The sequence below is a fragment of the Hemicordylus capensis genome, chromosome 1, assembly GCF_027244095.1.
Source record: "Hemicordylus capensis ecotype Gifberg chromosome 1, rHemCap1.1.pri, whole genome shotgun sequence".
NCBI classification, from domain to species: domain Eukaryota; kingdom Metazoa; phylum Chordata; class Lepidosauria; order Squamata; family Cordylidae; genus Hemicordylus; species Hemicordylus capensis.
The window spans coordinates 391,656,277-391,681,164 of record NC_069657.1 but is presented as its reverse complement, the minus strand read 5'-3'; the positions used below and the strand labels follow the sequence as shown (position 1 = coordinate 391,681,164).

General features: G+C 44.2%; 1 long non-coding RNA gene across 2 annotated transcripts in view; it reads left to right on the top strand.

The window, feature by feature from the left end:
* Positions 1–24,888, top strand: part of LOC128347885 (uncharacterized) — a 72,013-nt gene that overhangs the window by 5,379 nt on the left and 41,746 nt on the right. The window contains exon 3 of one of the 2 annotated variants that reach the window (XR_008317791.1): positions 8,421–9,172. The exons of the other annotated variant lie outside the window; for it this stretch is intronic. This is a non-coding gene — a long non-coding RNA (uncharacterized LOC128347885). Of the gene's footprint in view, positions 1–8,420; positions 9,173–24,888 lie in introns of those variants that run through there. 2 annotated transcript variants of the gene reach the window in all.

The window sequence follows — 24,888 nt, the reverse complement described above, 5'->3', positions numbered from 1 at the left end:
AGATGGTGAGGCTATTCAAACATGCATGCAAAACTTGAGGGATCTCCATGATGCACTACAAACTCGGTATTTCCGGGGGCCGGGAGACACACTCCAGCCCTGACCCTGCCCGCTGCCTGGGCACGTGGGGAATCGTCTGGGTACATGGGGAGCGCGCCCAGCACAGGAGGAGTGGTTGTATGTGGGGAAGGTAAGTCTAACCTGCCTTCCCCACAGCCTGCTCATGAGCTCTTTTCACTACTCATGAGAAGAGGCTCAGGTTGTTTAATGCCCCATCTAGTTTTGTCTTGGGAAGAAGACTGATGTGAAAAATGTTGGGAATTCGCTCTGGTAGGAGAAACCCTTTTTCATTATAGCAGAGTGCACAGAGGCACAACACAGTGGAATTTAGTAGGCATGCATGTATGCTGAGAGTAAAGTAACTTGGAGCCAGTTCATAGTTTCAAATCAATATGTATGGCATTTATTAGAGAACTCCATTCTGGATAGGAAAGTGAGGAGTTAGGATCTCTAATCTAGCTAGCTAGCTGGATGCAGATGGCTTCTGCATCTTCTCTGCACACATGGTGCAGGGGAGAGGAGCTTGCATGTTGCAAGGTAGAAGAAACAGAAAGAGAAGGGAGAGAGGAAGGAAGTGTCCCTGAGAGTAGCAATCTACATTCCAAAGGGATAGTGTCAGAGCAGTAGAGAAGGGATGACCAATGTCTTGACCCTCTAGCCCTCTGACTCACTAGTCTGTCCTCCTAGTCTGTCCTTTGAGACAACAGACAGCGCAAAGTCCTTCACTTCCAACAAAAAAAATAAAATGGCACTAAAGCAGCAACGAATCAGGGCTGTGAAGAAGCTTACTCTCTGGAGCACTGCTTCTAAAAGCCAGGAACCTTGGAGGAAAAAGCTGGTGGCATGTGTGCTGGGGGTGAGCAGAAGCGAGGCTGTGCTGCAGGCACTTTGTCCCACTCTTGCAATTCCCAGTTCATGACAAGAAGAGCCTTTAAAAAATGCCCAGGGGGTCAAGATGTTTGCAAAACATGTCCCTTTTTCTGGCGCAGTTCTAGGGAAAGCAGCTTTATTAAGAATGTGCAAAGAGTCTTTTAGCAGTGCGGATGTGTTAATGTTGTGTTCTAGTTACTCCCTAGGGACCATTTGGCCTGAAGAGAAAGGAGGCATGACACTGTTAGGCAGGGGTAGTTTTATAACAGAGATGCTGTTTTGATATTTACCATTGAGCCTTGTTACATATTTTGCTTCATTCCTGAACAGGTGTTAATCTGCTTTCAGAAAAGAGCCAAGTGTTTGGTTTTGCTCTTAATCAGAGCCACAGGCAGACATGAAGCAGTTCCAGGCTTTTCCTCTGTAAATTGGCTATGAATATTTAAGAGGAAATGCTGCCTTTTTACTGTAGCCTGGGCCAATGCATGCCTCCTTTGGCAAAGTGAATACCCTTTGTTGTTGTTGTTGTTGTTGCTGCTGCACAAAGCCACATCAAGAAGGTGGTTTGCTCATTTTGTTGCTTAAATACATGCTGAATTCTGAATGGGCCAAAAGGGAAAGGGAGAACAGGCCACTATGGATGCTCTTGTAACTAAACTATTTCACAGAGCTTGTGGGCAGTGCAGGCTGTCAACAGGAAATGGGAGTGGGAAGTTGCATCTAGTTGATGACGGGAAGCCACACATAATGAATAGGCTTGAGTCATTAAGGCATGACAAAGACATAGGAACATAGGAAGCTGCCTTCCATGTCAGACCATTTGTCCATCTAACCGGGGCAGAGCCACCATTGAGTGAATGGGTTCAAAGAACCTGGGCCACCAACCTGCAACCTCCGCATTTGACATCAGATGCAGGGGGCAGTTTTTCGCTCCCAAACGGGGCCATGTGGGACATGTGGCCCATGTGGGACCGAAATTGGCCTGTGCTGCATTCACAGCGTGGCTGGAGTGACTCTCCCTGACTTTAAAGGCAGGGAGAGCCACTCCTGGCCTCGCTGCCAACGCAACAGGGCCGATCTCCCTCCCAAACAGGGCTGCACCTTAAAGAAGGGAGAGTTGCTCCAGTCCACTCTCCCAAATGTGTGGCCCCATTTGGGAGGGAGACCACACACCCCGTGGCTAGTCAACCCCCAGCGTCTGGTGTCAGATGAGGGTGGTGGGGCCAGGGGGCCGTGGCGGCGGCTGAACACAGGCTGCCACCAGCCTCCTTCCACCACTGCATCTAACTCAGGAGTGTCTACACTGACTGGCAGTGACTCTCCAAGGTTGCAGGCAGGAGTCTTTCCCACCCCTACCTGTAGATGCCAGGGATTGAAACTGGGACCTTTTGCATTCAAATCAGATGCTCTTCCATGGAGAAAAACACTGTAGATAAGGCAGAACTGTGGCAGGGGTGCAGTTTTAGTAGGTGGAAGAAGTAGGGCCTTTTCTCACAATTGGGGACCTGGGTGGAAGGGTGCATGGGCAGTAAGGCTACAGTAAGGCGTGGTGAGTAAGGAAACCGGGTGGGATCTCTGTAGGCCAGGACGTGTCATCCAGGCTTCCAGAGCTCCGCACTGCAGGCATGCAGTGTGCAGATTTCTGGATATGCATCATATATAGTATATGAGTATGAAAGAGCTGAGGTGGCATAGTGATTAGGTACAGGGTGTTATCAGTATGCTAATGACACCCAAATCTACTTCACCATGTCAGTTTCATCAGGCAATGGCATAACTTTCCTAAATGCTTGCCTACGGTCAGTAATGGGCTGGATGAGGGATAACAAATTGAAGCTTAATCCAAGCAAGATGGATGTGCTCATTGTGGGGGAATCAGAATTTGAGGGATGAGTTAGATCTTCCTGTGCTGGATGGGGTTACACTCCCCTGGAAGGAACAGGTTTGCTGCTTGTGAGTGTTCTTGAATCCAGGCCTCACCCTGGTATCTCAAGTAGAGGCTATGGCCAGGAGCACTTTCTATCATCTTCGGCTGATCTGACAGCTGCTCCCATTCCTTCAAGAAAACAATCACAAAACAGTGGTGCATCAGCTGATAACCTCCAGGCTTGACCATTGCAATGTGCTCTACATGGGGCTGCCTTTGTAATAAGTTTGGAACTTTCAGTTAGTTCAAAATGCGGCAGCCAGACTGGTCTCTGGGGCAACCCAGAGAGACCATATTATGCCTGTTCTCAAGCAGCTGCATTGGCTGCCAATATGTTTCTGGGCAAAAAGTGCTGGTTAGCACCTTTAAAGCCCTGAATGGCTAAGGTCTGGGCTACCCCAGAGAGCACCTGCTTCTGTATGATCCCCATCACACATTGAGGTCATCTGGAGAGGTCTGTCTCCAGTTACCATCGATACATCAGGTGTTGACACAGAACTGGCTCTTTTCTGCAGCTGCTCCTGGCCTAAGGAATGTACTCCCAGCAGATATCCGTAGTCTGGGCTCATTGTTGGCCTTCAACAGACTCCTAAATACTTACTTGTTTGGCCTGGCCTTCCAAGGTTTTAAAATTATTTTTAAATATTTTTAATTGGTTTTAAATCACTCTGAAGTGTTTTTAATTTGTTTTTATATTGCTTTAACCTGTTCATTTTAAATGGTGTTAGTTCTTGTATTTTACTTGTTGTGCACCGCCCAGCCTTTGGATGGGGCGGTATAGAAATGTAATTTACAAACAAACAAACAAACAAACAAAGTGCTGGACTTAGGAGACCAGGATTATAGCTATAATTGAACAAGGGGGAACAAATATCTCTGGGCCAGCTGAATGACAGCTTATTCTTTGCTCTCCTAAGAGGAAGGCAATGAGGTGTTGTTGGGGGGCAAACAGGTGGGGCCCATCTTCACTTTTTGTCCCAGGGCCCCTCCAACCTTGCTACACCCTATAAGGGATTCAGATCTATGCTCAGCCTTGAAGCTCACCCAGTGACCTTGAGCCATCATTCCAGCGCCCCCCCCAAAAAAGCACTTACAAAAAGCAGGGACTGCTGTATTCCTTTAGAGTGCAGAGTGTGCCCTGAAGCCCCACCCCTGTGTTGATGCGCTCAGAAGCCCTACTTACCCATTGTTCATGATTACAGCAGAGACAAACACTGTAATCATGGACAGATTCTGATCCAGACTTCTGATCACAGAGAGAATCTGACGACCATGGTTACAGTGTTTGCCTCTGCAAACCAACAATGTTAGCATGGCAGAAATGGGTGGGACTTCTGAGTGTGTCCATGTGGGATAAGCATCAGGACACACTCTCAGGATGCTGGGCATTAGTCCAGTATCCCTGCCTGAAGAAGGCATCTGTCTTTCACAGAATCTATCTCACCCATGAGGATAAAATCGGAAGAAGAAAGGTGGGCAGGGGATGGGGACATGTGCCATCCTGAGATCCTCAGAGGAAGAGTGGGATAAAAATGTAACTCATCATAATACATACAATAGACAATAGAGCTGTTCATGTGATCGGAAACTCAGTAGGACAAGTGTGTGCTCCCAATTTCCAACTGTGTGTGAGCAAACAACTAGGTAGGAGGAGGGGGAGTGATTGTGTGTTTGATTGTGATTGTGTGTGAGGTAGGAGCGGTCCTACCCAACTTTCATACCCAGCATATGACCAAGGTAGGAGGAAAAGCTGCCCTACCCAGCCCCTGGTTCACACACAATCACCCCTCCTTCCTAATTGTTTGCTCACACACATTCGACACCTTTGAACAATTAGGATTCTTGTCCTACCCAGCTTTCAATGGTGTGAGCTGCCTTCCTATCTTTGTAGCACCTCCATTGCCCATTTCATGCATCAGATGAGATGTATGTCTTGTGTACTCATGCTTCTACCACCAAACATTTGTATTATCTCTTTTTCTGGAAGGTTTTAGGAAGCAACTTGGCTCTTGCTAGAGCAGCAGGGGCTCATTGTCCTTCAGTTTGTCAAGCAGACTTTTCTATGGAAGTGCTCTCTATTATGGTAAACTGCCTCAAGCATGGCGGATGAAGAGGGATATGAATTTTTAAACAAAATAATAAATAAATAACCCTTCTTCGAATCACAGTGATATATTCCAGGCAACCAGGTCTTTCTGAAAGAGGTCCATTACAGACATGACATACATTCATACAGCATTCTTCAGGATACAGGCCCTTGCAAAGTCCGTTCTAAGTAGCCAGATATTGGATATATCTAAAAGCCACAGGGAGTATGAAAGGCCACTGCCATCTTTTTGCTGGGGCAAATAATGCTGCTGTCTGTTTTCAAACCCTCCTAGGACAATGAGTTAATGAATATAATATTTATTTGTAGCACTCTGGCTTAATATTATCATATTGGTAGGAGCCTTTAAAGTATATTTGAAGTCATACACAGGTAGAAGTAAACAGAATCGTGCTCACAGGTTTATAAACTAAGCAATCTAATGAAATCTGCTGCTTAGGTCTCATTCACACAAACATACACCATTTGATTTCTCATTATGACACTACTTAATGGCTGACCACTCACAGGTGAATGTATGCATGGGCTCCAGAAAAGTCACATGCTTGGGATAATATGAAAATTAATCTGCAGTGTTCCATCTGTGATCGGTCATTCATGATGCACACATGCAAGCCATAATGTAATTAATGCTGTGGTCAGCCATCATTTAGCCCCTAAATTATGAGATGGGATTATCTGAGATGGGATTAATTTTGAATTAATGGAATTATGAGATGGGATTAATATTGCTTTCTTTTAAAGCAAAGAGGGCAATTTTTTAAGCTGCAGGGACCTGACCCTCCCTATTCAAGTTACCTGAGGACCATCCCCAGCAGCATTGGCATAATAATATGAACACGATGACGAATACAATGAATGTTTATATACTGCTTCACAACAAAAGTTCCCAAAGTGGTTTACATATAACTAACTAACTAACTAACTAACTAAAATGGCTCCCTGTCTCCAAAGAGCTCACAATCTAAAAAATAAACAGAATAACACAGACACCAGCAACAGCTCCTGGAGGGATGCTGTGCTGGGGATGGATAGGGCCAGTTACTCTCCCCTTGCTAAATAAAAGATGATCACTATTTTTAAAAGGTGCCTCTTTGCTCAGTTAACAGGGGACTATTCATGGTCCCAAGGAGCTTGGTTGGGGAGACTCTGGTTCTTCAGGCAAGATAGGTCAGTGGTAGAGCATCTGGTTTGCATGCAGGAAGTCCCAGGTTCAACCCCTGGCATCTTTAGGTAGGACTGGGGAAAAACCCTGCCTGAACCTTGGAAGAACCACTGCCAGTCAGTGTAGACAATACTGAGCTAGATGGACCCATGGTGTGACTCTGTATAAGGCAGCTTCTTCTTTCCCCTGCTAAAAATCTGAGCATCCCTTCTAATGTGACTTGAGGGTTACCTTCTAATGTGACTTAATGTTACCTTTCTGGAGTCTCCTCTTATTTTGTACTGGGAGGGCCACCATCCAGTTCAGACACATCCTCCTTCTAATCTGGCCCTATAACAATAAATTGAGAAGGGGGCCAGATGCAGCACACAGATGCTATTGATGCATTGAATTTTATGGAAAAGTGGGGTACATTTAAAAAATAAAGATTAAAAAAATGTGGCCATCTCTGGTCCAAAGCATATATGATCGTATACTCTGCCTGCCTCACTTATTGTAAGGCATCTTTCCCCCGCTAAAGATGCTGCCAGTTTCCAAGTAAGGTACTTCAAGATAAGTATGATCTCAACTGAATCTCAATATAGGAAAAACTAAACAACAAGGGAAAAAGTCATAAAAACATGCTACCACCCGGTCTTGGTAGTATGCATTAATTCCCTTATTATTATTCTAGCTGTGCATTAAAGCTTGTAGCTAGACTCACCAGGATGCTGTTTCATTAATATTAATCATGGGCATTTTTTACAGTAGTGTATTTTCTCTTAGCACTAAGGAGTGTTCTCGAACAATGAGGACTTCTCAGGTGAATTATATCCAGGGCACTTATTTTCCTCCTGTTGGCGCAATCTAAGACGTTTGCTCTAAAGAGCACAGCTTGCTTCCTACCAAGGGCTGAGATTTGCAGACTTCTGTAAAGAAAGCCTCTGGTCTCAGTTCCTAGTTACAGAACAATGCTGCACTCTTCTTCAGCAGGATCACTCAGAGGGATCATGATTTGATGAATTTTTTAAACTGCTTTCCTGCTGATTGCTGCTGTGGCTCTTCTGTGGCAGTGGGCTTTGAATGTGCCTCTTACAGGACCAGTCTTCCCTTAGAAGTTGGCATTTTTAAAAGGATGTCTTGGCACACAAGGCTTAACTGGTCATACATTTTGAATCATGTACCTATACCCTGAGGCAGCAGGCAAGCGGCTAAATGGGTTGAAGATGAAAACTCCTCCCTGCTGGCTCAGATGTGAATACTGAACTGTTTGAAAGGACTACTCTGCACTTCTGCAGTTGTAACTTACTTGGGATTCACTCCTACATGTTTGTCATCCTTTTATGTGGAATGCAGGCTGCAGAGGGGCTCCACAGAAGAGTATAGTATAATTCTCCATTCTCCCACTGCCATGAAACCCCTATGCCTGGCAAACCATGCTGTGCTAAAGTCCTGTGAGGAACTCGCTCTCTAAATGGAGTGAGTAGGACTATTTTCTTTTCAGCACCAGGTGAAGACTTCTTTCATTTGCCTGGCCTTTTAGAGCCAGATCATATAACAAAACATAAGAACATTGAACAGCCCTGCTGGATCAGGTCCAAGGGCTATCAGGTCCAGCATCCTGTTTCACACAGGGGGCCACCAAATGCCTCTGAGAAGCCCACAGGCAAGAGGTGGAGAAGGGCATGCCCTCTCTCCTGCTGTTGCTCCCCTGCAACTGGTATTGAGAGTCATCTTGCCTCTGAGGCTGGAGATGGCCTATATCCACCAACTAGTAGCCATTGTCCTCCATCCATGGATTTGTCCAAGCCCCTTTTAAAGCCATCCAGGCTGGTGGCTTTTTTGGGGACATCTTGTGGCAGAGAATTCCATAGATTAACTATACATTATGTGAAAGAACTTCCTTTTGTTGGTCTTAAATTTCCCGAACTTCAGTTTCATGAGATGACCCCTGCTTCTAGTGTTGTGAGAGAGGGTTATTTCTCTCTGTCCACTCTCTCTACTCCATGCATAATTTTATACACCTCAATCATGTCTCCCCATAGTTGCCTCTTTTTCCAAACTGAAAAGCCCCAGATGCTGTAGCATTGCCTCATAAGGAAGATGCTCCAGGCCTCTGATCATCTTGGTTGCCCTCTCCTACAATGTTTCCAGTTATACAATGTCCTTCTTAAGATACAGTGACCGGAACTGCATGCAGTGCTCCACATGTGGCCACACCATAGATCTTTATAAGGGCATTATAATATTAACATTTTTATTTTCAATCCCCTTCCTAATGATCCCTAGCATGGAATTTGCCTTTTTCACAGTTGCCGCACATTGAGTCGACACTTTCAACAAGCTGTCCACCACAATCCCAAGATCTCTCTTCTGGTCAGTCACTGAAAGCTCAGACCTCATCAATGTATATGTGAAGGTCCCCCTCCCCCCACCACCATTATGCATCACTTGACATTGAACTGCATTTGCCATTTTGTTACCTAGTCACCCAGTTTGGAGAGATCCTTTTGGAGTTCCTCAGAATCTGTGAGGACAATGATTAGGACAATGCCCAGTAAACATTAAGTTCTAGATTCTTGTGGTGCATGTTCCTGATTTCTGACCATGTGAATTCTGAAATATTTAGTGATGTCGGGTTGGCACCACACTGACCCAACAGTCTCCCTGATCATGAATCTTAGATCTGAACTACAGCTGCCAATCCCTGGGTTCATATGACTGGAAATTGGGAGCGCACACACTGCACAAATCTAGAGTTTAACTTTTACCAGACATTGTTCTTATCGTATGAACCAGCACCTTGTTCCAACTGGCTGCTAAATATAGGCCTTATTCACACAGTTGTTTGAATCTAGGTTTCATAATGTGGGTTATCAATATTGAAGTGATTGTGTGAAACCATGCCAAGGTGGGAATCTCAGGTCATAAGCCACCTTGGCATAGGTTCACACAATCACTTTAATGTTGGTAGCCCACATGAAACATAGATTCAAACAATTGTGTAAACCAACCTATCATATTGTATATATTGCTGAGATTGTTTTAATGTATTGTGGCACTGTTTTCTGTAATGTTTTAATTTTTGTAAGCTATCCTGAGGGGTTTTTTTTAATCTAAAGGGTGGAATAGAAATATAGTTTTTTCTACATGTTTGTTTGTTTAATATATTTCTATACCTCCCAAAACTTGTGTCTCTTGGAGGTTAAGGCACAAGAGTTTGTATAGAACAAAGTTGAAAGCTTTACTTATTTCTCTGAGTTTTGCATATACTGTGAGAAAGGTAAAGTATGCTATTAAAAAAACAAACCCCAAAAGAAAACAGGAAAACAGCTTTTGTACAAAGCGTCAAGATACTGGAAAATCAGTTCTTGAGTTTACCTTGAATAAACAATCCCTCACGCCCCAACAACTGAATGGAGATGTTCATTAGTGTTATTCACATTGTGATGCCCTTTAAAATGAAAAGCAGCCATTAAGAAACCATTAAAACCAAGTGGCCTTCTTGGTTCAACTTCCATTTCCAGAAATTGTTCTAAACAATACAGTTAGTTTACAAATGAGATTGGGCTGGAAGAAAAGTACACGGTGTTTAAGAAGGCAATCAGACAGCCAGCCACAAGTAACAGTACTCTCTGAAGGAGGCAAGCAGAACAACAGCACATTTTGTAATCAGTCCAATAAACACAAACCATTAGGTAAAGTCTGGGATTGTTTTGTGCAATTCTACAGAATATGCATATTTTTTCAGGATTAATATTGAAAACAAGTTCAATTAGTATGATCCACTGTGCAGAAGTTGCCCATTGCTATGAAAGTCAGTGACTGACATCCAAATGAATGAACTACACAACAAACAAAGTTGTGGTAGTGTAAGAATATTGCATAGCTGTGTGATCTTCAGTGGGAAGAACCCCCTCCAAGGGGATTTGCGAACATTTTTTAAAAAAATTAAATTTCTTCGTGGGAGTTGTTGGAGATGGCGGGGTGGGTGGGTCTCGGGAGGTTCCCCCTTCTCCCGCCAGCTTTCCTTCATGCCCATACTGGCTGTCTGGCTGGCTCTTTGGCCATTTTGGAGGCCGCCACATCTGCACAATTGCCCTCTGAGTGGCCTGGGGGAAGGCCCAAATGGGCTGAAGAGCTGGCTGGCAGGCCAGTATGGGCATGAAGGGAGGCTGGTGGGGGGAGGAGGAACCTCTGTGGACCCCTCTGCTGCCTCCAACAACTCCCACAAAGGGGATAAGTATATATATATATATTTTTTAAATGTTCACAACCCCCCCTGGGGTAATTAAAAAAAAATTATCTATTTTAAAAAATGTTTGCGAACCCCCTGAACAGTCGGGGGGTGTTTGGTCCGGGGTCAGACCGAAGAGGGGATGGTTCGGTTCGACCCCGAACGATCGAAGCGAACTGATTCAACGTTGAACACGTTCAACATCAAACCTGTTTGCACTTCCCTACTGATGCCCCCCAGCTCTACCTATGTTTAAGTCAGCAAATACCAGGGAGGCAGTGGATGCTCTGAACCAAGGCTTGGAGGCTGTTCTGGACTATGCTTTCAGCAAACAAGCTAAAACTTAATCCAGAGAAGACAGAAGTGCTCTGGGTTAGAAAAACTGATCATCCAAGCAATGAGGTAAATCTGGTCTAAAACTTAATCCAGAGAAGACAGAAGTGCTCTGGGTTAGAAAAACTGATCATCCAAGCAATGAGGTAAATCTGGTCACACTCCCTCTGAAAGACAAAGTCCGCAGCTGGGGGGTACTTCTGGGCCTGACACTGTCCTTGGAGGTGCAGGTAGGAGTGGTGTGCATTTTACCAGCTATGGCTGGTATGCCAGCTACAACCCTACTTAGAGAAGCAGACCTGACCTCATCATTCATGTGTTGGTAACATCCAGATTGGACTACTGCAATGTGCTCTACATGGGGCTGCCCTTGAAGATAGTTTGGAAGCTTCAGCTGGTCCAGAATGCTGCTGCAAGGATGCCAATGAGTACAAGTTGCTTCATGAGTGTCACACACATCTTGCTGCATCTTCATTGGTTATTGGTCCGCTTCCAGGCTAGATTTAAAGTTATGGTCTTGACCTTTAGAGCTCTACACACTTGGAGCCGGGGTACCTGTCAGACTGCATTCATGCATATGAACCTGCCAGTGCCTAGGAGTTTGCATGAAACCGGTATACGTGGTTCGTTTCAAGTCCAAACTGGACTCAAATGGAACTGGGCATGTTTGGTTTTGTCTCCCCTGAACATGAGCTGGTCCAGGGGTTTTGATCAAAAATATATTTGGTTAGACTCACTGCCTCTAAGAGATGCTGCCATAGTTGTATGTGTGGGTGTCCTCCAGTGATTACCCCACCCCCCTGTTGGCCACCTCTTGGTCTCCAATCAACCCAGTTTGGGTCATTTTAGTCCATATTTGGTCTGTTCTGGGCCTCTTGGTGCTGGTTGTAGCCATTTTGTTGTCTGCCGCACATGCACACTGGCCATCTTCGTGACTGGGTCACCCATCCGTGGCTGTGGCAGCACCCACTGGAGGTGGTGAGTTGTTAAATTTATTTTTGTTAGAATCCCCATACTGGCCGGTTTGGCTTAAGTTTAAGCTGAACTGGGTCTGGTTTGGCTCGAGGGCGAGGCGGGGGCGAACTTGAGCTGGACAAGTTTGATGTCTGACCGGCTCATACTCGAGCCTGTTTGCACATCCCTACCAGAGCCCTCCCCTCATCAACTCATGGCCCCGCCACTAACAGAGATCCAGTTGGTGAGACTAGAGACAGGGCCTTTTTGGTTGTGGCCCCCTGGCTTTGGAACGCCCTCCCTGAAGAGCTTTGCCATGCTCCTTCAGCATTTTTAAAAAGCAGCTAAAAACATATCATTTTAAAGAGGCTTTTAAATGCTCCATCTTTTGGTTATATCTGGTAGGATCTTTAGTTTTTAGTTTTTATAATTCTCAATTTTTAGCTTTTACAATAACTTTTAATTTGAAATTTAATTCTGATTGTGGTTTTAGCCTGGACTTTTAACTTGTTTACTTAATTTTATTAGTTTTATTTTACATTGTATCTGTTTTATTGTTTTGAGCCGCCCCTGAGCAGTAGTGTACTGAAAGGGTGGGGGATAAATATATTAAATAAATAAATAATAAATCAAGGCTGCTGGTATTGGAAAGTTTTTACCAGCACTAAAGTATTCCTCAAAGCATGAGAACTGAATTTTTAATTAGATAAGACATCTTACTGGTCACAGCATGGTAACAAAATCAGTCTTTCCTCTTTATGTAAGTGTTAATGTGTGTAGGCGCAAGCATGGCATTCTTGGGACATCCATAATTTACCTACATCTTCTAATACTTATGAGAAAACCTGTCCTTGAGCTGAAGGGAAGTCCTTGTCCCTTCCCCATATGAAAACCACACCATGATTTTGAAAACCAGCTAAAGGTGAACCAAAATCCATTCTGCAGAAATCTATGGCCATTTCCACTAATAAACTGCAGCCAGCAATTGTTTGTTCACAACAGGTGTTAATGATGCCTGGTAAAGAATTTCATAATAATTTGTCAAAAGTAGAAAAGACAATACTGCTGATGCTATGGCTTGGATTTTAGTTACTCAGGTCTTAATTATCTGTCCTGGAATTTGGCCAGAACTGTGGAAGCATCTTTTCTTATTCAAAATATGCCAAAAAATCCTTCATGATCATAAGGGGACGAGGTGGCTTTTATCACAAATGAGGCAGGGGAATTAAATCAAAAGAAATAATGTCACTGCCATACAGCAGTATTTTGTAACTGAAGGTTTCTTTGAGGTATGCTGCACAATTACTGGTTAGGCCTAGCCCTGCTTGATGCAAGAGGCCTAAAAGGATCACAGCTATTTTTAAAAATTATCCTTTCAGAAGATCATTTTATTAACCCACTACAAAGGCGCGTTTAAGACTGGCAGTTGCTTTTACCAGTCAAAACCTAACTAATCCCAACTGGAGCTAGTGGTGTAATGCTTTGTCCAGAGTGCTGAATCTTGATCTGAGATATTGATCTTGATCTGAGATGACCTGGGTTCACAGCAGTTGAGTTTCAGTTTAGAAGCTTTCAAGCATCCTCCCTCATGTAAAATACAAAAAAATTGCTAGTCTATAAAGGACAAGCAAAACAGAATGATGTCCCTCAATATATACATTTATATTTATTTAAAACATTTTAATTCCATTTTGTGGGATAGTGCAAAACTATGTGCAATACCATGTGAAAAACCCACCCAAGACAGCTTACAAAAGATAATTAAAAATATATAAAACATCAATATTAAAATTTTTTTAAAAGCACAACAATCAGCTTCTGAAAAGCAACAGCAAATAAAACATCATATTAGCAGCTGGGCAAGGAATTTAAGAACACATCAGCTGGGCAAAAAGCTTCTCTAAAAAGGAGAGTCTCCAACAGCATATTAACTGAAGACAATGGTGGCATATTAACTGAAACCAATCTTAAAGGCTTCATATGGGTGGTCCTCCAGACCATAAAGGGTTTTAAAGGTCAATACCAGCACTTTGAATTTGACCTGAAAGCAAAAGTGGCACCTACATGAAGCCACCTTAGAATGATTGTCACCCTTGAGTAGCATCATTTCCCCATGAGCTTTCTTGTGGCAGCGTTACTAATAACCAGCTGAAACTTCTGAACTGTCTTCAAAAGCAGTCCCATACAGGGTGTATTATAATAGTTTATTTGGTATGTTACATATGCATTGATAACTGTGTGCAGATCTGCCTTTTCCAGGTAAGGTTGCACCCGACACACCCATCAAAGCTCGTAAAAGGTACTCCTGGCTCCTGCTGCCACTGGGTATACAGAGACAGGATCAGATTCAGGAACATACTCAAGCTGTGCACTTCGTTTTTCAAGGAGTGTTCAATCTTGTCCATAACTGGATGTATCTCACCACCTGGATTTCAGACCTAGACAATCTCTGTCTTGTCTAGATTAAGGTTCAGTTTGTTTGCCCTCATCCTGACCAAAACTACCTCCAAACACCAGTTCAGAGTTTCCATTCCATTGCCTCTTTTAATGGACAGGTGGATTTCAATGGCATCAACATATCATTACACCAGAGCACCCAAACTCTCAAATAAGACTCCAAAACATCCAGCAGCTTCACATATTCAGTGGTATCAACAGCACGGGGGCCAAGATGGAGCCTTGCAAAATCCCATAGGACAATGGCCAAGGAGTAGTCCCCACATCACCTTCTAGACTGGTCCTCCAGGTAGGATTGGAGCCGTTTTTAAAACATAGTGCTCCCAATCCCAACAAAAGAGATGATACAGAAAGATACCATGATTTCATCCATGAAATGTGATATGAACTTTCATATAGGTAAAAGTTTTCTTGATATAGCAGGAAGGAAGCTGCATTCTAGACTGTGGTGATGTAAACAATTTTGAATTGCTAAAGGTCAAGTAATGGCAGAAGAGGATCTATGCCAAGAAGAGCTACTTTAGATAACAATTACATTTTGTCTCACCTGATTGATAAATATTCCTCTCTAAAACACAGCAAGGCTATATCAGGGCTTTATTGATCTTAAACACTATTTTAGTGTTTAGTGATTCTATTAACTGTTGTCAACTGTGGGCAAAACTAAAGAACATTGAAACAGGCCCAAAGCATTTTGACATTTTTGTGACTCTGCATCCATGAATTTCAGCCAAAAGTGAAGTAGGAGTGCATGAGTATTTTCAAGGTGACTACTATTGTCTGGTCTATGATCGTAATAAAGTTTATTCATTCATTCATTCAAGGTGACTAGAGTTATTTAGTTACTAGTACATCTTTTTGAACCTCTCTTTAAATGATATTGTCAATTTTAAAGATGTGGTTTGTTTTTTCCTCTTCTCTGTTGAAGGATGTCAGTCATTCCATTTATTTGTGTAGCCAATGGCCATTACAATATACATGTACATACAAGTAGACCAGAGATAAGAGCTAGATTAAGCCATTTTAAGCAGACCAGAGACCGATTAAGCCATTTTAAACAATTTAAATTATAAAATACATGTCATTGAAAAGAAAACCATAATAAAATTATTCTCAATTAAATTAAAGAATATCCTTGATAATCCACATAGTTCTGAGATACAAAAAGGGTACATTTTTGGCTACTAATGCAGACAATGTAGCCCTGTATGTAACAAACTTATCCATATCTGCCAAGAGTCACCAAATGTTAAAGTCATCTGACTGTCCATCTAAAAATATTTGGAAAGAATAAAGAAATTGTTCTCTAGGTGAATCATTCAGAGGATAGTATAAGATATTAAGGCTATCCACACAAGCAGCCTAACCCATGCTAGGGCAGCCTAGCCTGAGTTAAGGTGCTCATGTGCAACGCTAGGATTGGGACTGATCCTGATGCTGCCTGCCCCCACCCCCCAATCCTACGTTAAACCATGGCCTTTAGCCAGGGTTCAGGGTGCAAGTGCGCCCTTAACCCAGCATCAGGGTCATGTGGATGCTTTGGCTGTGTGTAGTCCAATCACTCACTGGGGCTATTCTGATGATCAGCAAAAATCGGGCTAGCCTCCGCTAGCCCAATTTTTGCTGATCGTCAGAACCACCTGGCTCGCAGCTGAGCCCTAACCCGCTCTGGAACCACTGGTAAAAGGCAGGTTTGTGGAGTGAGCGCTCCGCAAACCTGCTTTTTACAATCATGAGTAGCCGTGGCGTGCCTTCGCGCCATGCCTACTCATGAGTAGACCCCCGGCCGGGAGGTAAAAAGCCACCTCCGGTTTCCGGGGGTCTCTCCAGTATGCCCTGCACACTCGCGCAGGGCATACTGGGGCTTGCGGAGGCCGCGCGCCCCCGCTCCTCCACCCCCTGCCAGTTCCATCATGGAGTCGACAACCGTGTGGGCAGCCAATCCAGCCACCCAGGGCTCCCTGCCCACTCATCTGCAGGGAGAGCAGGCTTAGCCTGCTCTCCCCGCAGTTTCTACAAAAGCGGGTCTCACGGATCGTGTGACCCGCCTTACGGAGTCAGGTGCCTAGAGCACCTGACTCCTGGGGTGGTTTGTTTGTTTGTTTGTGTGTTTATTACACTTTTATACTGCCCCACACACATGTCTCTGGGTGGTTCACAATGATAAAACAGTTAAAACACACATAAAAACAATTAAAAACTAACAATTAAAAACTAACAATTTAAAAATCAATCACAGAATTAAAACCTATATATTATTAAGAAGCTGAAAAAGCCTGAGTAAAAAGATGGGTTTTTAAATATTTTTTTTTAAATGTCAGAGATGGGGAGGATCGTATCTCAATAGAGAGCGCATTCCATAGTCCCCTATGTTTTCCCCAGTGCATCATGCATGTTGTACAGTGCATTGTGGGATATCCGGAGGACAAGATGCATTGTCCTGGTCTCTGGAAATCTGCACGTCCCAGCATGGGAGGATCGTCTGGGGGGAAGGTAAGTACAGCACAGCCTTTCCCCCTGCCCATCCAGCGGTCATGTGCATAGCCTTATAGTGTATTACATCCTCAATTTGATTAGCTCCACATACACAAATGTGGTGATTAAGTAGAATCTCCCACAAGGTATTCTGTAGGCATGGCTGGTGTGTCTAACAGGAAAAGGTGTGTCTAACTGGAAAATGTTATTGCAAATACATGGCCCTTTTATGATCAGATTTGATTTTACAATACCAAGATAATTCTTAGAGGCTGTTCTCATTAACACCCAAGTCTGAGCTTGGCTGCCTGTGAGAACCTCTGGGATCCACACGGATCCCAGTGGTACTGAGGTGCCAAACCCAGAACCTCAGGCCAACTCTTAGATGAGGTTAAGGGCACAAATGTGCCCTTAACCCCGGCTCTGCTTGAAGCCTGCTCTGACACAAAGACAGGTGCCTAGAGTGCCCGTCACCTGGGGGAATCCTCCTGTGCACTGAGTCCGGTGCACTGTGGGATTAATGGAGTCTGGTTTACCAGCACAGCCGGGCACAGTGCTGATTGTGCGGGCATGCTACAAAGGGTAATCTGGGGAAGGTAGGTTGAACCCTGCCTTCCCCCCACCCCTGCCTGCCCAACCACATGGTCATGTGAACAGCTCCTTAGCCAGCGTGGTGTAGTGGTTAGAGTGCTGGACTAGGACCAGGGAGACCCGAGTTCTAATCCCCATTCAGCCATGATACTTGCTGGGTGACTCTGGGCCAGTCACTTCTCTCTCAGCCTAACCTACTTCACAGGGTTGTTGTGAGGAGAAACCTAAGTATGCAGTGCACCGCTCTGGGCTCCTTGGAGGAAGAGCGGGGTATAAAATGTAAAATAAATTAAAAAATATATAAATTTGTTGAAGGATAATTGTTTCTGTTCTTTTAGATGAAGATGATACAAATTTTTTCTATGAGCATCAAGATGAGGTCCTTTGCACAATCAAAACCTGTGTTGTAGTGGGTTTGGGAGCTGTGTGCTCCCAGTTTTTTGTTGTGTGGAAGCAAGGTAAGAGGAAAATCTGCCCAGGTTTTCCTCCTACTTTGCTTCCACACAATCACTTCTACCCAGGTTTTCCTCCTACCTTGCTTACATACAACCAAAATTTCGAAGCACACAGCTCCCAAACCTGGGTAGAATGCAGTTTTTAATGGTATGAATGACCTCAATGAGAAGATGTCTTACATCTGTGACCATGCATCTTCATACATTGAAGTTGACAAATTGCAGAGTGTTGGCACAATTAGGGTTCCCACTGCCCAGATGAATTTACATCTTTATTTAATGGTGTGTTTGCATATGTGTACAGTCTCTATCCTGCATGCATAGGCTGCAGGAAACACTAGTGTAACTCTGGGATGTCCCATAGCCATCAACATGTGTGGAACTTCACAAATACAAACCTGGTGCACTCAGTTTCTAGACAAATCTTTGCAGTACGTCTCTGAGCTATTTCCTTTATCTATGCCTAATAGAAGCAGCAAGACATTTGAGGTCTAGGTAATATTCAGTGATTTAAAAGAAAGTTTGCTTTCTATTTCAGGCTTTTCAGTGCTATTTTTGCTAACCTCATCATTTTAAAAACATAATATTCGCATAAACAAAAGAGCTATAGTCATTGCACTGCAAGAAGATTTGGCCACAATTGTCTTTTGAAAAATTATATCTCCCCTGGTACACTGTAGTGAAGAAATGCCTTCAATTAGAGTTCTTGCTGAAGCTATCTTTGAATATGAATCTTTGTAGACATCATTAAGCTACATTTTCAGCCTTATGACTAAGCAGTTCTTCCTGTAACATCTTCTAGGATTTCCTGTTCTAAGCAGATTTCTCTGTCTAACTCAGGCCCAAGCCAAATGTGCTGCTGCTGTCAAAAACAAAAACAAACATCGACAGAGCATTTGTCTGTCCCCCTCTGTAATATCTAGAACATTCCTGTGCCATAATATTCTGTTGCCTCATCTCCACTCTACGACATGTGCTGCTGTTGCTAGGGCAGTGTTCTTCATTGTAAGGCCTGGGGTCCAGTGGCAGCCCCCATGAGCCTTAAGTGTGGCCCCCTGACTAATGGTTTATTGGGTTTGTGTGGAGCTTCAGCCAAAGCTGAGTACTCTGCACAGTCCCTTTGGCACCATGCGGAGACAACCATTCTCACTGTGCAGTGATGCAATTTGCCCAGCACTGGGGTCTCCTTTAAGAGAAACGGAGCCCTCTTGAGCCCCTGCATCATCTTGGGAAGGCTTGCACAGAGTGTTGGGAAGTGTAACCCTTTTCAGTATTTTCTTCACAGAGCTCTTAAGAGCTCTGCCTCTCTTAAATGGCCCTCCCAGCAACAAGGAAAGTGCAGTACTGTGCAGAGGTCAACATAGTGGGAAATGGCTCTCACAATGAAAGTTTTTTTGTTTTGTTTTTTTGTATTGCCAAAGTGGCCCCTGCTTGAAAAATAGTAAAGATCACTGGATTAGAGAAATGCAGAATGCAGCAATGTCAGGAGACAATATGTTTTACTAGCTGTTACGGAGAAAGAAGCGGGAGCAAGATATGTACTTACTGTTTCAGCAGCAGCTGTACATTTGGTGTCATATCACATCTAGGGGTATAAACAGCACGTTATGTTAAACTCATAGTTTGGCCCTGGTTGCTGGATGAGATGGGTGCGTCAGCCAGCCATCTGGCTGGCTCTGCTCTGGGCTCAGCCAAACGGGGCCCACTCCAGTTCGGTCATCAAATCCGACTAAGCCAGTTCGCAGGCTGGCTTGGGTATACTTGTAAAGGGGAATCCTTGAGGATTCTCCTTTACAAGTAAAGGGGGCATCCCTAATACTAATGATAAAGGCAGCAGGTGGGGGTTAGCCAAAGGAAGTGGCCTCCATACCTTAACAAGAGGCAGCAGAGGCAACAGAGGCAGTGGCGTAGGCGGCGGAGAAGTGTCAGAGAAGCAGTGGGGGTGGTGGCTACTCCAAACCCCAGCTGGCCTCCCAAATGGGCCTCTGTGCACATGCAGAGGCCATTTTGTAGTGATGCAAATGGCCCCTGAGCATGTGCGGAGATCACAAAAAAGCCTCTGTGTGTGCCCAGGCTAGCATTTGGGAGGCCGGTGGGGGCTTGGAGGAGCCGCCACTGCCCCCGCTAGCTCTACCATTTCTCCGCTGCCACATCTAAAGGTACGGAGGCTGACGGAGGCTGCTTTTTTCCTCCAACCTCACCCCCACCTTTGTCATTAGGATTAAGGATGCACCCTTTACTTGTAAGGCCAATTAGAATACCTTCAAACCAATTAGAAAATCATAACATAAGTATACCTGAGCTGGTCTGCAAACCAGTTCTTAGAACTGGGGGCCGGTCCAGTTTGAATTCAGACTGCCCAAACTGGGCCAGCTCGATATCAAGTCCTCACATCCCTACTGGACAACTGCTTTCAAGGCTGATTTGCCATCTCTAATTTAAGTACTGAGATCACTTTCATACACAGAACAGCAATCCAGTTTGGATGTCCAGTTTGAACTGGCTCACTGATCTGGAGCTGGTTTACAACTGCCTGCATTTTAGAAGAAGTTTAATGGGACTGATAATTACTTTTTTCAGGCAAGAGTATTCTTCATTTTAATTTCATTGTTGACTAATGATGTGCTTGTTCTTTTATCTTGTGTATCTATAAGACTAAAGAGCTATTACTTAAGCTGCTCCCCACAGAGAAGAGTTTGTAAGCGGCTATTTGCAAAGCATTTTTCACTTCTGAAAAATAAGGTACATTTATAGTTCAGGAGAGGCAACTTAACAGAAAGATCTCCTTTGGATAGCACTTTCATCTGTATACTTCAAAACACCTAGAAGAGTTAGAGATAGAGAGTATTATCCTGAGGTGACTGGGAATTGAGGTGTATTGGTCACAGTGACTGGGGATGATGGGAATTATAGTCCAAAAACAGCAAGAGGGCCAAAGTTCTGCAGCCCTGATCTAGCCTGTCACCCAGTGTTTTGGACTCTTTGATGTCTCTTTGGAATTACTGAGCTGAAAGTTCTGTACATTTATATACTGCCCAAAACTTATGTCTCTGGGTGATTTACAGTAAAATACAAACATTGAAATAATTTAAAATTTAACACAGTTAAAACTGTACAAAACTGCAAATCTAATTAAAAGCCTGGGTTAACAAATGTGCTTTAACTGCCTTTTAAAAAATTGTCAGAGATGGGGAGGCTCTTATTTCAACAGGGAGCACATTCCAAAGCCTCAGGGCAGCAACAGAGAAGGCCTGTTCTTGAGTAGCCACCAGACAAGCTGGTGCCAACTGCAGACAAAACTCTCCAGATGATGGAGATCATGAAGAACCTGCCTACCAAACATCTCTATATATAATTCTATAAGGCTAATCCCATGCGTGGCAGCTCTTGCGAGAGTATGCAAGCAGCTGCCGGGAGTTGCAAGAGCTGGTGAGGAGGGAGGGAGGGAGACCAAAGAGGAGCCACCACCATTGCGAGCTCCTGAGGACGGCGGAGAAGGCAGCGAAAATGGGGCTGCTGGCCTCCTTGGAAGGAGGACGAGAGCTGGCAGGGGGGGCGGGAGGGAGGCGGGCTGAGGTCAACAAGAAGGCACTGCTGTCACTGCAAGTGGCTGATAGGCTGAGAAAAATGGGCTCCCAGGCTACTTGCGAGCAGAATGAGAGCTGCTGGTGGGGGAGGTTGAGGAGGAGGTGGGCACTGGCAGTGATGTCACTGTGAGCGGCCGAGCAGGCAGTGAAAATGGGGCTGCTGGCCTCCTCGCAAGGAGGATGAGAACTGCTGGTGGAAAGGGCAGCGAGGGAGATTGGCTGAAGGGATGGGAGGAGAACTAATTGTAAACTGCCCAGAGATGCAAGTTTTGGGCAGTATAGAAATATTTTAAATAAATAAATATAAATAAATAAACTAGCTGAGCCCTGAATTAAAGGGGGAGGATGGGAGAACTAGGGGTGCAGATGCTCTGTGCCTGGGTCAGCTAGTATAGATGAAGCTCTGTATACTCTACATCTTTTAACTTATGGTGAGGCTAAAAAGAATGGTTCAGTTTTCACTGTGGAATTCAAAGGATCTGGTAAATAAACAGTCCCATAGTCCACAGTTAGTCCAGCCTTAGACCCTGAAGTTCCTGCCTCAAGATATTGAATTTCTCACAGTGACTCTTCCTCCTTCTGTGCTTCTTGCTACTTCTTCAAAGCAGAGAGCCGCTCCACTTTCAGCATCAGTGATCACAAAGCTGTCATATTTTCCCCCTGATTTCTTGCTGGGGATTTTTCACCCTGCCTGACTCTACTGCATTCTTGCTATTGAATCAAGCTCAGCTCATCAAGTCTGATCTGAAGTTCAGTCAGTTCTGTTCTTTTAGTGTATTACAGCTCATTCGCCTGAGAGAGTCATGCATAATTTCATGGTTGCACTTCGTTGATGCAACCATAAAGATTAGGGGCCAATTCAGATTATATATCTAATAGGCTTGTGCAGGTCGGAAAGATTGGAGTTCCATGTCAGAATTCCCAGCTCCCACCATGAAGAGGTAGTGCCTGATGGGGCAAGTGGCCCAGGATAGGAGCAGGGTTGTTAAAAAATCGCCTGGCACTGGTGCGGTGGCAGCTGGGCAGCGCAGTGAAGTATGGGTGCTTCTGGAGGTGGGGAGAGAGTACTACAGGGCAGCCTGTGAAGTGTGCACAGCCTCTGAAAGCCAGAAGTCGCACTCTGCATGACAAAGCTGTGGCTGCTGAAATTCCCTCTTCTTTGTATCTATTAAAGGTACAGGAAACCTGTCTTCTTTTCCATATGGTAACCCTAGGCCTAGGGAAAGGGGAACGTATACCAGGAGGGAAAGCAAGACGTGTTCTATGTGTCCCTAATAATGTGGCAGGCTGGCAGGCCAGCTCAGGCATATGTATGAACCAGCCCAATTACAGGGAAGAGGCCTCCACATTCCGGATCAGAATAATTATCCCTCAGCATATTATACATATTAATGAAGTTTCAGATTTTCATTAAAGATCTTTGTGGCAAAGTTCAGCTGTGTCAAAGAACAAAAAGCATAGGGAAGCAACAGTATAATTAATATTTGTATACTCATGTAGAATCATGTGTTGTCCTCCTAACTTTGATGAATTCCAGTACAATTTTTTTTAAAAATGCTATAATGCAGAGAAAAAAAGCTATGATCAGCAATACTTGTCTGGGTTTTAATTTGACTGGGACAATAAAAACCTCCCTCACTAGGCTTAGCTCTCCATGAGGAAAACAACTTGTATATCTATTGTACCACTTCAAGTCTGCCGATGAAGACTCACAAGAAATAATGCTCCCTTACTCCCCAAAAGCCTAAACCTAGAAAAATTGTCCAAGAAAACCCTAACTGGGGTAGAACCTCCCTCCCTCCCTCCCTTCTCTTTATTAAAACACATTTACAGTGCTAAAACAACAACAAATATTTATATACTGCTTTTCAACAAAGGTTTCCAAAGTAGTTTACACAGATAAATAATAAATAAATAAAATGGATTCCTGTCCCCACAGGGCTCACAATCTAAAAAGAAACATAGGATAGACACCAGCAACAGTCACTGGAGGTACTGTGCTGGGGGTGAATAGGGCCAGTTACTCTTCCCCTGCTAAATAAAGAGACTCACCATGTTAAAATGGTGCCTCTTTGCCAAGTTAGCAGGGGAGAAAACAACACTGATTCAAACATAAACAGAAAAACCTAATACAACAAACACTGATTCATCAATCCATCCAAACTCTAATTTTCTAAGGTAGGAAAACAACCACATTTTTCTAGATTAGGCTAGAACCTTTCTGCTTGATATTTAGTCTTATATTTGCACGGAAAGTTTTTGTATGGAGGAGCATTAAAGCATGTGAGATTTCTCCAGGAGCGTAACTATAATAGGGCAAGGGGAGACAGTTTTCTGGGGGCCCACTGCCTTGGGGGGCTCCCCGGAGGCAAGTCACATGACTGACTCCCCCAGCTGTGCACCCGCCTGGGCTTCCTTCAGTTGTATTCATCCTCTGAAATTGATGTGAGTGTTAAGACCTGGAGCGACCAGAACAGCATGTCTTTCTCTGGTACCATTAAATGACTTGCATCGTCCACAATTTACAAAACCTTTTAAAAAATAATTGAAATATATAAATTTTACTGTGCTTTTTTTTACCACTATTCAGCCTCATTTAAGATTTCTTTGCTTCATGGGCTGAGCTTCAGTGAGGGGGGAGGCATTTTAAACTCTTGTCTCTGGGCCCACTCCAACCTTGCTACGCCCCTGGATTTCTCTCTTATACTCTTTACCCTACCTCGGCTTGACAGTTCTCTTTAGCCAGATTCAGACATTATGCTGTATAATAATGCCTCTGCACTTGTATATGTTTGTGTCAATGACTGTACCTGTGTTCATTTTAAAAGTGAACCTTTTAAATGGCCCATCAAATGCATGGTACAGATAGGAAGTGTAATTCTGTACCTGTGTTCAACATAACATGTGAATGACTATACCTGTGTACAAATTGTACCTGTGTACATTGTACACTCATTGTACAAGTGTTGAACATAATGTGTGAATGGGCCCTTTTGACAGATGGCTATCCACTGGTCTGTAGGTCTTGGCAAGTGCCCAGCTATGCTGTCCACTGGTGCTGAAGCCAGCATGGACATTCCAGGGAGCCTGGTTTTGGTTTTGTTTATGCTTCTCTCAAATTAGGGCTGTGGCCGGCCTCCTAAAAGTGTGTGGTGAGGTAGCCTTCTCAGGTGGTGGATTGGTGGAGGTGGCAAATTAGCCACCTCTGCCAGGCCCCTGCTTCCTGCCACCAGCCTCACTGACCACTTCAGTAGTGCTGGTCCCTACTTGCTGGCAGTGAAGTATTCCTGCAATGGCAACTGCTTTTCCTCCCTGTCCCCGCTTTATCTCTCCTGCTTCCTGCCATTTGAAAAGGTAGGGGATGAGAAAATGCCTTTTCAAATGGTAGGAAGTGGGATGGATGAGCAGCAGGAAGAAGAGGTCAGTAGGAGGAAATTGGCTCATGGCACACTGTGAAATTAGAGCCCATTGCAGGTGAGGGAATTGGTGCCAAGTGTGCTTTGCATACTATGAGGGTTGGAGGCAGCAGTTGCCATGCCCCCTCAGGCATTTGAGGGACTTGAGCCAGAACTGATTAGAATTACCTTTACACCGGTTTTGTCCAGCTGAAGCATTCATATCTGCTGATGCAGAAAGCTTGGTGCATCATTTGTAAGGGTACAATTTTTTCACATGGTGCTGGACACTTGTC